Below are 17082 nucleotides of genomic sequence, written 5' to 3'. Positions count from 1 at the left end.
CATCTCAACAGTATTAGGCTAGTGGCCTTTTCTCTCTCCTCTCCTCTCCTCTCCTCTGTATCGAACTCTGGATGCATCTCAACAGTATTAGGCTAGTGGCCTTTTCTCTCTCCTCTCCTCTCCTCTCCTCTGTATCGAACTCCGGATGCATCTCAACAGTATTAGGCTAGTGGCCTTTTCTCTCTCCTCTCCTCTCCTCTCCTCTCCTCTCCTCTCCTCTCCTCTCCTCACCTCTCCTCTCCTCTCCTCTCCTCTCCTCTCCTCTCCTCTGGATAGAACTCAGGATACATCTCAACAGTATTAGGCTAGTGGCCTTTTCTCTCTCCTCTCCTCTCCTCTCCTCTCCTCTCCTCTCCTCTGGATAGAACTCAGGATACATCTCAACAGTATTAGGCTAGTGGCCTTTTCTCTCTCCTCTCCTCTCCTCTCCTCTCCTCTCCTCTCCTCTCCTCTCCCTCCTCTCCTCCTCTCCTCTCCTCTCCTCTCCTCTTCTATCTATCTATCTATTCTACAGTATCTATCTATTCTACAGTATCTATCTATCTATTCTACAGTATCTATCTATTCTGCAGTATCTATCTATTCTACAGTATCTATCTATCTATTCTACAGTATCTATCTATTCTACAGTATCTATCTATTCTACAATATCTATCTATTCTACAGTATATATCTATCTATTCTACAGTATCTATCTATTCTACAGTATATATCTATCTATTCTACAGTATCTATCTATTCTACAGTATCTATCTATATATTCTACAGTATCTATCTATCTATTCTACAGTATCTATCTATTCTACAGTATCTATCTATTCTATAGTATCTATCTATTCTACAGTATCTATCTATTCTACAGTATCTATCTATCTATCTATCTATCTATCTATCTATTCTACAGTATCTATCTATTCTACAGTATCTATCTATTCTACAGTATCTATCTATCTATTCTACAGTATCTATATATTCTACAGTATCTATCTATCTATCTATCTATTCTACAGTATCTATCTATCTATTCTACAGTATCTATCTATTCTACAGTATCTATCTATCTATTCTACAGTATCTATCTATCTATTCTACAGTATCTATCTATTCTACAGTATCTATCTATTCTACAGTATCTATCTATCTATTCTACAGTATCTATCTATCTATTCTACAGTATCTATCTATTCTACAGTATCTATCTATCTATTCTACAGTATCTATCTATTCTATAGTATCTATCTATTCTACAGTATCTATCTATTCTACAGTATCTATCTATCTATTCTATTCTATTCTATCTATCTATTCTACAGTATCTATCTATCTATTCTACAGTATCTATCTATCTATTCTACAGTATCTATCTATTCTACAGTATCTATCTATCTATTCTACAGTATCTATCTATTCTACAGTATCTATCTATCTATTCTACAGTATCTATCTATTCTACAGTATCTATCTATCTATTCTACAGTATCTATCTATCTATTCTACAGTATCTATATATTCTACAGTATCTATCTATTCTACAGTATCTATCTATTCTACAGTATCTATCTATTCTACAGTATCTATCTATTCTACAGTATCTATCTATCTATTCTACAGTATCTATCTATCCTACAGTATCTATCTATTCTACAGTATCTATCTATCTATTCTACAGTATCTATCTATCTATTCTACAGTATCTATCTATCTATTCTACAGTATCTATCTATTCTACAGTATCTATCTATCTATTCTACAGTATCTATCTATTCTACAGTATCTATCTATCTATTCTATCTATCTATTCTACAGTATCTATCTATTCTACAGTATCTATCTATCTATTCTACAGTATCTATCTATTCTACAGTATCTATCTATCTATTCTACAGTATCTATCTATTCTACAGTATCTATCTATTCTACAGTATCTATCTATCTATTCTACAGTATCTATCTATCTATTCTACAGTATCTATCTATTCTATAGTATCTATCTATCTATTCTACAGTATCTATCTATTCTACAGTATCTATCTATCTATTCTACAGTATCTATCTATCTATTCTACAGTATCTATCTATTCTACAGTATCTATCTATCTATTCTATAGTATCTATCTATTCTACAGTATCTATCTATTCTACAGTATCTATCTATTCTACAGTATCTATCTATCTATTCTACAGTATCTATCTATTCTACAGTATCTATCTATCTATTCTACAGTATCTATCTATTCTACAGTATCTATCTATCTATTCTACAGTATCTATCTATCTATTCTACAGTATCTATCTATTCTACAGTATCTATCTATTCTACAGTATCTATCTATCTATTCTACAGTATCTATCTATCTATTCTACAGTATCTATCTATCTATTCTACAGTATCTATCTATTCTACAGTATCTATCTATCTATTCTACAGTATCTATATATTCTACAGTATCTATCTATTCTACAGTATCTATCTATCTATTCTATAGTATCTATCTATATATTCTACAGTATCTATCTATCTATTCTACAGTATCTATCTATCTATTCTACAGTATCTATCTATTCTACAGTATCTATCTATTCTACAGTATCTATCTATCTATTCTACAGTATCTATCTATTCTACAGTATCTATCTATTCTACAGTATCTATCTATCTATTCTACAGTATCTATCTATTCTACAGTATCTATCTATCTATTCTACAGTATCTATCTATCTATTCTATAGTATCTATCTATTCTACAGTATCTATCTATTCTATAGTATCTATCTATTCTACAGTATCTATCTATCTATTCTACAGTATCTATCTATTCTACAGTATCTATCTATTCTACAGTATCTATCTATCTATCTATTCTGCAGTATCTATCTATTCTACAGTATCTATCTATCTATTCTACAGTATCTATCTATTCTACAGTATCTATCTATTCTATAGTATCTATCTATTCTACAGTATCTATCTATCTATTCTATAGTATCTATCTATTCTACAGTATCTATCTATTCTACAGTATCTATCTATTCTACAGTATCTATCTATCTATTCTACAGTATCTATCTATTCTACAGTATCTATCTATCTATTCTACAGTATCTATCTATTCTACAGTATCTATCTATCTATTCTACAGTATCTATCTATCTATTCTACAGTATCTATCTATTCTACAGTATCTATCTATTCTACAGTATCTATCTATCTATTCTACAGTATCTATCTATCTATTCTACAGTATCTATCTATCTATTCTACAGTATCTATCTATTCTACAGTATCTATCTATCTATTCTACAGTATCTATATATTCTACAGTATCTATCTATTCTATAGTATCTATCTATATATTCTACAGTATCTATCTATCTATTCTACAGTATCTATCTATCTATTCTACAGTATCTATCTATTCTACAGTATCTATCTATTCTACAGTATCTATCTATCTATTCTACAGTATCTATCTATTCTACAGTATCTATCTATCTATTCTACAGTATCTATCTATCTATTCTACAGTATCTATCTATTCTATAGTATCTATCTATTCTACAGTATCTATCTATTCTATAGTATCTATCTATTCTACAGTATCTATCTATCTATTCTACAGTATCTATCTATTCTACAGTATCTATCTATTCTACAGTATCTATCTATCTATCTATTCTGCAGTATCTATCTATTCTACAGTATCTATCTATCTATTCTACAGTATCTATCTATTCTACAGTATCTATCTATTCTATAGTATCTATCTATTCTATAGTATCTATCTATCTATCTATTCTATAGTATCTATCTATCTATTCTACAGTATCTATCTATCTATTCTACAGTATCTATCTATCTATTCTACAGTATCTATCTATTCTACAGTATCTATCTATCTATTCTACAGTATCTATCTATTCTACAGTATCTATCTATCTATTCTACAGTATCTATCTATTCTACAGTATCTATCTATTCTACAGTATCTATCTATTCTACAGTATCTATCTATCTATTCTACAGTATCTATCTATTCTACAGTATCTATCTATTCTACAGTATCTATCTATCTATTCTACAGTATCTATCTATCTATCTATCTATTCTATAGTATCTATCTATTCTACAGTATCTATCTATTCTATAGTATCTATCTATTCTACAGTATCTATCTATCTATTCTACAGTATCTATCTATTCTACAGTATCTATCTATTCTACAGTATCTATCTATCTATTCTACAGTATCTATCTATCTATTCTACAGTATCTATCTATTCTACAGTATCTATCTATCTATTCTATAGTATCTATCTATTCTACAGTATCTATCTATCTATTCTACAGTATCTATCTATCTATTCTATAGTATCTATCTATTCTACAGTATCTATCTATTCTATAGTATCTATCTATTCTACAGTATCTATCTATCTATTCTACAGTATCTATCTATCTATTCTACAGTATCTATCTATCTATTCTATAGTATCTATCTATTCTACAGTATCTATCTATTCTACAGTATCTATCTATTCTATAGTATCTATCTATATATTCTACAGTATCTATCTATCTATTCTACAGTATCTATCTATCTATTCTACTATCTATCTATTCTACAGTATCTATCTATTCTACAGTATCTATCTATTCTATCTATCTATCTATTCTACAGTATCTATCTATTCTACAGTATCTATCTATCTATTCTACAGTATCTATATCTATTCTATAGTATCTATCTATTCTACAGTATCTATCTATTATATAGTATCTATCTATTCTACAGTATCTATCTATCTATTCTACAGTATCTATCTATCTATTCTACAGTATCTATCTATCTATTCTATAGTATCTATCTATTCTACAGTATCTATCTATTCTACAGTATCTATCTATTCTATTCTATCTATATATTCTAGTATCTATCTATCTATTCTACAGTATCTATCTATTCTACAGTATCTATCTATTCTATTCAGTATAGTATCTATCTATTCTACAGTATCTATCTATTCTACAGTATATATCTATCTATTCTACAGTATCTATCTATTCTACAGTATCTATCTATATATTCTACAGTATCTATCTATCTATTCTACAGTATCTATCTATTCTACAGTATCTATCTATTCTATAGTATCTATCTATTCTACAGTATCTATCTATTCTACAGTATCTATCTATCTATCTATCTATCTATCTATTCTACAGTATCTATCTATTCTACAGTATCTATCTATCTATTCTACAGTATCTATATATTCTACAGTATCTATCTATCTATCTATCTATTCTACAGTATCTATCTATCTATTCTACAGTATCTATCTATTCTACAGTATCTATCTATCTATTCTACAGTATCTATCTATCTATTCTACAGTATCTATCTATTCTACAGTATCTATCTATTCTACAGTATCTATCTATCTATTCTACAGTATCTATCTATTCTACAGTATCTATCTATTCTACAGTATCTATCTATTCTACAGTATCTATCTATCTATTCTACAGTATCTATCTATTCTACAGTATCTATCTATTCTACAGTATCTATCTATCTATTCTACAGTATCTATCTATTCTACAGTATCTATCTATTCTACAGTATCTATCTATCTATTCTACAGTATCTATCTATTCTACAGTATCTATCTATCTATTCTACAGTATCTATCTATTCTACAGTATCTATCTATCTATTCTACAGTATCTATCTATTCTACAGTATCTATCTATCTATTCTACAGTATCTATCTATCTATTCTACAGTATCTATATATTCTACAGTATCTATCTATTCTACAGTATCTATCTATTCTACAGTATCTATCTATTCTACAGTATCTATCTATTCTACAGTATCTATCTATCTATTCTACAGTATCTATCTATCCTACAGTATCTATCTATTCTACAGTATCTATCTATCTATTCTACAGTATCTATCTATCTATTCTACAGTATCTATCTATCTATTCTACAGTATCTATCTATTCTACAGTATCTATCTATCTATTCTACAGTATCTATCTATTCTACAGTATCTATCTATCTATTCTACAGTATCTATCTATTCTACAGTATCTATCTATCTATTCTATAGTATCTATCTATTCTACAGTATCTATCTATCTATTCTACAGTATCTATCTATTCTACAGTATCTATCTATTCTACAGTATCTATCTATCTATTCTACAGTATCTATCTATCTATTCTACAGTATCTATCTATTCTATAGTATCTATCTATCTATTCTACAGTATCTATCTATTCTACAGTATCTATCTATCTATTCTACAGTATCTATCTATCTATTCTACAGTATCTATCTATTCTACAGTATCTATCTATCTATTCTATAGTATCTATCTATTCTACAGTATCTATCTATTCTACAGTATCTATCTATTCTACAGTATCTATCTATCTATTCTACAGTATCTATCTATTCTACAGTATCTATCTATCTATTCTACAGTATCTATCTATTCTACAGTATCTATATCTATCTCTATTCTACAGTATCTATCTATCTATTCTACAGTATCTATCTATTCTACAGTATCTATCTATTCTACAGTATCTATCTATCTATTCTACAGTATCTATCTATCTATTCTACAGTATCTATCTATCTATTCTACAGTATCTATCTATTCTACAGTATCTATCTATCTATTCTACAGTATCTATATATTCTACAGTATCTATCTATTCTATAGTATCTATCTATATATTCTACAGTATCTATCTATCTATTCTACAGTATCTATCTATCTATTCTACAGTATCTATCTATTCTACAGTATCTATCTATTCTACAGTATCTATCTATCTATTCTACAGTATCTATCTATTCTACAGTATCTATCTATTCTACAGTATCTATCTATCTATTCTACAGTATCTATCTATTCTACAGTATCTATCTATCTATTCTACAGTATCTATCTATCTATTCTATAGTATCTATCTATTCTACAGTATCTATCTATTCTATAGTATCTATCTATTCTACAGTATCTATCTATCTATTCTACAGTATCTATCTATTCTACAGTATCTATCTATTCTACAGTATCTATCTATCTATCTATTCTGCAGTATCTATCTATTCTACAGTATCTATCTATCTATTCTACAGTATCTATCTATTCTACAGTATCTATCTATTCTATAGTATCTATCTATTCTATAGTATCTATCTATCTATTCTATCTATCTATTCTACAGTATCTATCTATTCTACAGTATCTATCTATTCTACAGTATCTATCTATCTATTCTACAGTATCTATCTATTCTATCTATTCTATTCTACAGTATCTATCTATTCTACAGTATCTATCTATCTATTCTACAGTATCTATCTATCTATTCTACAGTATCTATCTATTCTACAGTATCTATCTATTCTACAGTCTATCTATCTATCTATTCTACAGTATCTATCTATCTATTCTACAGTATCTATCTATCTATTCTACAGTATCTATCTATTCTACAGTATCTATCTATCTATCTATTCTACAGTATCTATCTATCTATTCTACAGTATCTATCTATTCTATCTATCTATTCTATTCTATCTATATATTCTCTATCTATCTATTCTACAGTATCTATCTATCTATTCTACAGTATCTATCTATTCTACAGTATCTATCTATTCTACAGTATCTATCTATCTATTCTACAGTATCTATCTATCTACAGTATCTATCTATCTATTCTACAGTATCTATCTATTCTACAGTATCTATCTATCTATTCTACAGTATCTATCTATCTATTCTATAGTATCTATCTATTCTACAGTATCTATCTATTCTATAGTATCTATCTATTCTACAGTATCTATCTATCTATTCTACAGTATCTATCTATTCTACAGTATCTATCTATTCTACAGTATCTATCTATCAGTATCTAGTATCTATCTATTCTACAGTATCTATCTATCTATTCTACAGTATCTATCTATTCTACAGTATCTATCTATTCTATAGTATCTATCTATTCTATAGTATCTATCTATCTATCTATTCTATAGTATCTATCTATCTATTCTACAGTATCTATCTATCTATTCTACAGTATCTATCTATCTATTCTACAGTATCTATCTATTCTATAGTATCTATCTATTCTACAGTATCTATCTATCTATTCTACAGTATCTATCTATCTATTCTACAGTATCTATCTATTCTACAGTATCTATCTATCTATTCTACAGTATCTATCTATTCTACAGTATCTATCTATTCTACAGTATCTATCTATTCTACAGTATCTATCTATCTATTCTACAGTATCTATCTATCTATTCTACAGTATCTATCTATTCTACAGTATCTATCTATCTATTCTACAGTATCTATCTATCTATCTATCTATTCTATAGTATCTATCTATTCTACAGTATCTATCTATTCTATAGTATCTATCTATTCTACAGTATCTATCTATCTATTCTACAGTATCTATCTATTCTACAGTATCTATCTATTCTACAGTATCTATCTATCTATTCTACAGTATCTATCTATCTATTCTACAGTATCTATCTATTCTACAGTATCTATCTATCTATTCTATAGTATCTATCTATTCTACAGTATCTATCTATCTATTCTACAGTATCTATCTATCTATTCTATAGTATCTATCTATTCTACAGTATCTATCTATTCTATAGTATCTATCTATTCTACAGTATCTATCTATCTATTCTACAGTATCTATCTATCTATTCTACAGTATCTATCTATCTATTCTATAGTATCTATCTATTCTACAGTATCTATCTATTCTACAGTATCTATCTATTCTATAGTATCTATCTATATATTCTACAGTATCTATCTATCTATTCTACAGTATCTATCTATCTATTCTACAGTATCTATCTATTCTACAGTATCTATCTATTCTACAGTATCTATCTATCTATTCTACAGTATCTATCTATTCTACAGTATCTATCTATTCTACAGTATCTATCTATCTATTCTACAGTATCTATCTATTCTACAGTATCTATCTATCTATTCTACAGTATCTATCTATCTATTCTATAGTATCTATCTATTCTACAGTATCTATCTATTCTATAGTATCTATCTATTCTACAGTATCTATCTATCTATTCTACAGTATCTATCTATCTATTCTACAGTATCTATCTATCTATTCTATAGTATCTATCTATTCTACAGTATCTATCTATTCTATAGTATCTATCTATTCTACAGTATCTATCTATCTATTCTACAGTATCTATCTATTCTACAGTATCTATCTATTCTACAGTATCTATCTATCTATCTATTCTGCAGTATCTATCTATTCTACAGTATCTATCTATCTATTCTACAGTATCTATCTATTCTACAGTATCTATCTATTCTATAGTATCTATCTATTCTATAGTATCTATCTATCTATCTATTCTATAGTATCTATCTATCTATTCTACAGTATCTATCTATCTATTCTACAGTATCTATCTATTCTATAGTATCTATCTATTCTACAGTATCTATCTATCTATTCTACAGTATCTATCTATCTATTCTACAGTATCTATCTATTCTACAGTATCTATCTATCTATTCTACAGTATCTATCTATTCTACAGTATCTATCTATCTATTCTACAGTATCTATCTATTCTACAGTATCTATCTATTCTACAGTATCTATCTATTCTACAGTATCTATCTATTCTATTCTTAAATATAGATACATTTCTATTCTTAAATGTATCTATCTATCTATTCTACAGTATCTATCTATTCTACAGTATCTATCTATTCTACAGTATCTATCTATCTATTCTACAGTATCTATCTATCTATCTATCTATTCTATAGTATCTATCTATTCTACAGTATCTATCTATTCTATAGTATCTATCTATTCTACAGTATCTATCTATCTATTCTACAGTATCTATCTATTCTACAGTATCTATCTATTCTACAGTATCTATCTATCTATTCTACAGTATCTATCTATCTATTCTACAGTATCTATCTATTCTACAGTATCTATCTATCTATTCTATAGTATCTATCTATTCTACAGTATCTATCTATCTATTCTACAGTATCTATCTATTCTACAGTATCTATCTATTCTACAGTATCTATCTATTCTACAGTATCTATCTATCTATTCTATAGTATCTATCTATCTATTCTACAGTATCTATCTATCTATTCTACAGTATCTATCTATTCTACAGTATCTATCTATTCTACAGTATCTATCTATTCTACAGTATCTATCTATCTATTCTACAGTATCTATCTATTCTACAGTATCTATCTATCTATTCTACTATCTATTCTACAGTATCTATCTATTCTACAGTATCTATCTATCTATTCTACAGTATCTATCTATCTATTCTACAGTATCTATCTATTCTACAGTATCTATCTATTCTACAGTATCTATCTATCTATTCTACAGTATCTATCTATTCTACAGTATCTATCTATCTATTCTACAGTATCTATCTATTCTACAGTATCTATCTATTCTACAGTATCTATCTATCTATTCTACAGTATCTATCTATCTATTCTACAGTATCTATCTATTCTACAGTATCTATCTATTCTACAGTATCTATCTATTCTACAGTATCTATCTATCTATTCTACAGTATCTATCTATTCTACAATATCTATCTATTCTACAGTATCTATCTATCTATTCTACAGTATCTATCTATTCTACAGTATCTATCTATCTATTCTACAGTATCTATCTATCTATTCTACAGTATCTATCTATTCTACAGTATCTATCTATTCTACAGTATCTATATATCTATTCTACAGTATCTATCTATTCTACAGTATCTATCTATTCTACAGTATCTATCTATCTATCTATCTATCTATTCTACAGTATCTATCTATCTATCTATTCTACAGTATCTATCTATTCTATAGTATCTATCTATTCTACAGTATCTATCTATCTATTCTACAGTATCTATCTATTCTACAGTATCTATCTATTCTACAGTATCTATCTATTCTACAGTATCTATCTATCTATTCTACAGTATCTATCTATCTATCTATTCTACAGTATCTATCTATTCTATAGTATCTATCTATTCTACAGTATCTATCTATCTATTCTACAGTATCTATCTATTCTACAGTATCTATCTATTCTACAGTATCTATCTATTCTACAGTATCTATCTATCTATTCTATAGTATCTATCTATTCTACAGTATCTATCTATCTATTCTACAGTATCTATCTATTCTACAGTATCTATCTATTCTACAGTATCTATCTATCTATTCTATAGTATCTATCTATCTATTCTACAGTATCTATCTATCTATTCTACAGTATCTATCTATTCTACAGTATCTATCTATTCTACAGTATCTATCTATTCTACAGTATCTATCTATCTATTCTACAGTATCTATCTATTCTACAGTATCTATCTATTCTACAGTATCTATCTATCTATTCTACAGTATCTATCTATTCTACAGTATCTATCTATCTATTCTACAGTATCTATCTATCTATTCTACAGTATCTATCTATTCTACAGTATCTATCTATTCTACAGTATCTATATATCTATTCTACAGTATCTATCTATTCTACAGTATCTATCTATTCTACAGTATCTATCTATCTATCTATCTATCTATCTATCTATTCTACAGTATCTATCTATCTATCTATTCTACAGTATCTATCTATTCTATAGTATCTATCTATTCTACAGTATCTATCTATCTATTCTACAGTATCTATCTATTCTACAGTATCTATCTATTCTACAGTATCTATCTATTCTATAGTCTACAGTATCTATCTATCTATTCTATCAGTATCTATCTATTCTACAGTATCTATCTATCTATCTATTCTACAGTATCTATCTATTCTACAGTATCTATCTATTCTACAGTATCTATCTATTCTACAGTATCTATCTATCTATTCTACAGTATCTATCTATCTATTCTACAGTATCTATCTATCTATTCTACAGTATCTATCTATTCTATAGTATCTATCTATTCTACAGTATCTATCTATTCTATATCTATCATTCTATATCTATCTATTCTACAGTATCTATCTATTCTACAGTATCTATCTATTCTACAGTATCTCTATTCTACAGTATCTATCTATTCTACAGTATCTATCTATTCTACAGTATCTATCTATCTATTCTACAGTATCTATCTATTCTACAGTATCTATATCTATCTATTCTACAGTATCTATCTATTCTATTCTACATCTATCTATCTATTCTACAGTATCTATCTATCTATTCTACATTATCTATCTATCTATTCTACAGTATCTATCTATTCTACAGTATCTATCTATCTATTCTACAGTATCTATCTATCTATTCTACAGTATCTATTCTACAGTATCTATCTATTCTACAGTATCTATCTATCTATTCTACAGTATCTATCTATTCTACAGTATCTATCTATTCTACAGTATCTATCTATCTATCTATCTATCTATTCTAGTATCTATCTATCTATTCTACAGTATCTATCTATTCTATATCTATCTATTCTACAGTCTATCTATCTATTCTACAGTATCTATCTATTCTACAGTATCTATCTATCTATTCTACAGTATCTATCTATTCTATAGTATCTATCTATTCTATCTATCTATCTATTCTATATCTATCTATTCTACAGTATCTATCTATTCTATAGTATCTATCTATCTATCTATTCTACAGTATCTATCTATTCTACAGTATCTATCTATTCTACAGTATCTATCTATCTATTCTACAGTATCTATCTATCTATTCTACAGTATCTATCTATCTATTCTACAGTATCTATCTATTCTATAGTATCTATCTATTCTACAGTATCTATCTATTCTACAGTATCTATCTATTCTACAGTATCTATCTATTCTACAGTATCTATCTATCTATTCTACAGTATCTATCTATTCTACAGTATCTATCTATTCTACAGTATCTATCTATTCTACAGTATCTATCTATCTATTCTACAGTATCTATCTATTCTACAGTATCTATCTATTCTACAGTATCTATCTATTCTACAGTATCTATCTATCTATTCTACAGTATCTATCTATTCTACAGTATCTATCTATCTATTCTACAGTATCTATCTATCTATTCTACAGTATCTATCTATTCTACAGTATCTATCTATCTATTCTACAGTATCTATCTATCTATCTATTCTACAGTATCTATCTATTCTACAGTATCTATCTATCTATTCTATCTATCTATTCTACAGTATCTATCTATCTATTCTACAGTATCTATCTATTCTACAGTATCTATCTATTCTACAGTATCTATCTATCTATTCTACAGTATCTATCTATCTATTCTACAGTATCTATCTATCTATTCTACAGTATCTATCTATTCTACAGTATCTATCTATCTATTCTATAGTATCTATCTATTCTACAGTATCTATCTATCTATTCTACAGTATCTATCTATCTATTCTACAGTATCTATCTATCTATCTATTCTACAGTATCTATCTATTCTACAGTATCTATCTATCTATTCTACAGTATCTATCTATTCTACAGTATCTATCTATCTATTCTACAGTATCTATCTATCTATTCTACAGTATCTATCTATCTATTCTACAGTATCTATCTATTCTACAGTATCTATCTATCTATTCTATAGTATCTATCTATTCTACAGTATCTATCTATCTATTCTACAGTATCTATCTATTCTACAGTATCTATCTATCTATTCTACAGTATCTATCTATTCTACAGTATCTATCTATCTATTCTATAGTATCTATCTATTCTACAGTATCTATCTATGTATTCTATAGTATCTATCTATTCTACAGTATCTATCTATTCTACAGTATCTATCTATCTATTCTATAGTATCTATCTATTCTACAGTATCTATCTATTCTACAGTATCTATCTATTCTATAGTATCTATCTATCTATTCTACAGTATCTATCTATTCTACAGTATCTATCTATTCTACAGTATCTATCTATCTATTCTACAGTATCTATCTATCTATTCTACAGTATCTATCTATTCTACAGTATCTATCTATTCTACAGTATCTATCTATCTATTCTACAGTATCTATCTATTCTATCTATCTATTCTACAGTATCTATCTATTCTACAGTATCTATCTATCTATTCTACAGTATCTATCTATCTACAGTATCTATCTATTCTATATCTATCTATCTATTCTACAGTATCTATCTATTCTACAGTATCTATCTATCTATTCTACTGTATCTATCTATCTATCTATTCTACAGTATCTATCTATTCTACAGTATCTATCTATCTATTCTATAGTATCTATCTATTCTATAGTATCTATCTATTCTACAGTATCTATCTATCTATTCTACAGTATCTATCTATTCTACAGTATCTATCTATCTATTCTATATCTATCTATTCTACAGTATCTATCTATTCTATAGTATCTATCTATCTATTCTACAGTATCTATCTATCTATTCTACAGTATCTATCTATTCTACAGTATCTATCTATTCTACAGTATCTATCTATTCTATAGTATCTATCTATCTATCTATCTATCTATTCTACAGTATCTATCTATTCTACAGTATCTATCTATCTATCTATTCTACAGTATCTATCTATTCTACAGTATCTATCTATTCTACAGTATCTATCTATCTATTCTACAGTATCTATCTATTCTACAGTATCTATCTATCTATTCTATCAGTATCTATCTATCTATCTATTCTACAGTATCTATCTATCTATTCTACAGTATCTATCTATTCTACAGTATCTATCTATTCTACAGTATCTATCTATCTATTCTACAGTATCTATCTATTCTACAGTATCTATCTATTCTACAGTATCTATCTATTCTACAGTATCTATCTATCTATTCTACAGTATCTATCTATTCTACAGTATCTATCTATTCTACAGTATCTATCTATCTATTCTACAGTATCTATCTATCCTACAGTATCTATCTATTCTACAGTATCTATCTATCTATTCTACAGTATCTATCTATTCTACAGTATCTATCTATCTATCTATTCTACTGTATCTATCTATCTATCTATTCTACAGTATCTATCTATTCTACAGTATCTATCTATCTATTCTATAGTATCTATCTATTCTACAGTATCTATCTATTCTACAGTATCTATCTATCTATTCTACAGTATCTATCTATTCTATAGTATCTATCTATCTATTCTACAGTATCTATCTATTCTACAGTATCTATCTATTCTACAGTATCTATCTATCTATTCTACAGTATCTATCTATCTATTCTACAGTATCTATCTATTCTACAGTATCTATCTATTCTACAGTATCTATATATCTATTCTACAGTATCTATCTATTCTACAGTATCTATCTATTCTACAGTATCTATCTATTCTACAGTATCTATCTATCTATTCTACAGTATCTATCTATTCTACAGTATCTATCTATTCTACAGTATCTATCTATCTATTCTATCAGTATCTATCTATTCTACAGTATCTATCTATTCTACAGTATCTATCTATTCTATAGTATCTATCTATCTATTCTACAGTATCTATCTATCTATTCTACAGTATCTATCTATTCTACAGTATCTATCTATCTATTCTACAGTATCTATCTATCTATTCTACAGTATCTATCTATCTATTCTACAGTATCTATCTATTCTACAGTATCTATCTATTCTACAGTATCTATCTATCTATTCTACAGTATCTATCTATTCTACAGTATCTATCTATTCTACAGTATCTATCTATTCTACAGTATCTATCTATCTATTCTACAGTATCTATCTATCCTACAGTATCTATCTATTCTATCTCTATCTATCTATTCTATCTATCTATCTATTCTACAGTATCTATCTATCTATCTATTCTATGTATCTATCTATCTATCTATTCTACAGTATCTATCTATTCTACAGTATCTATCTATCTATTCTGGTATCTATCTATTCTACAGTATCTATCTATTCTACAGTATCTATCTATCTATTCTACAGTATCTATCTATTCTATTCTAGTATCTATCTACAGTATCTATTCTACAGTATCTATCTATTCTACAGTATCTATCTATTCTACAGTATCTATCTATCTATTCTACAGTATCTATCTATTCTATTCTACAGTATCTATCTATTCTACATATCTATCAGTATCTATCTATTCTACAGTATCTATCTATTCTACAGTATCTATCTATCTATTCTACAGTATCTATCTATTCTACAGTATCTATCTATTCTACAGTATCTATCTATTCTACAGTATCTATCTATTCTACAGTATCTATCTATCTATTCTACAGTATCTATCTATTCTACAGTATCTATCTATTCTACAGTATCTATCTATTCTATAGTATCTATCTATCTATTCTACAGTATCTATCTATCTATTCTACAGTATCTATCTATTCTACAGTATCTATCTATTCTACAGTATCTATCTATTCTACAGTATCTATCTATCTATTCTACAGTATCTATCTATTCTACAGTATCTATCTATCTATTCTACAGTATCTATCTATCCTACAGTATCTATCTATTCTACAGTATCTATCTATCTATTCTACAGTATCTATCTATTCTACAGTATCTATCTATCTATCTATTCTACTGTATCTATCTATATCTATTCTACAGTATCTATCTATCTATTCTACAGTATCTATCTATTCTATATCTATCTATCTATTCTACAGTATCTATCTATTCTACAGTATCTATCTATTCTACAGTATCTATCTATCTATTCTACAGTATCTATCTATCTATTCTACAGTATCTATCTATTCTACAGTATCTATCTATTCTACAGTATCTATATATCTATTCTACAGTATCTATCTATTCTACAGTATCTATCTATCTATTCTACAGTATCTATCTATTCTACAGTATCTATCTATCTATTCTACAGTATCT

This window comes from Oncorhynchus nerka, linkage group LG26 (genome assembly GCF_034236695.1).
Source record: "Oncorhynchus nerka isolate Pitt River linkage group LG26, Oner_Uvic_2.0, whole genome shotgun sequence".
Lineage (NCBI taxonomy): Eukaryota > Metazoa > Chordata > Actinopteri > Salmoniformes > Salmonidae > Oncorhynchus > Oncorhynchus nerka.
The sequence above is the reverse complement of the archived record's forward strand: the minus strand, read 5'-3'. Positions refer to the sequence as shown.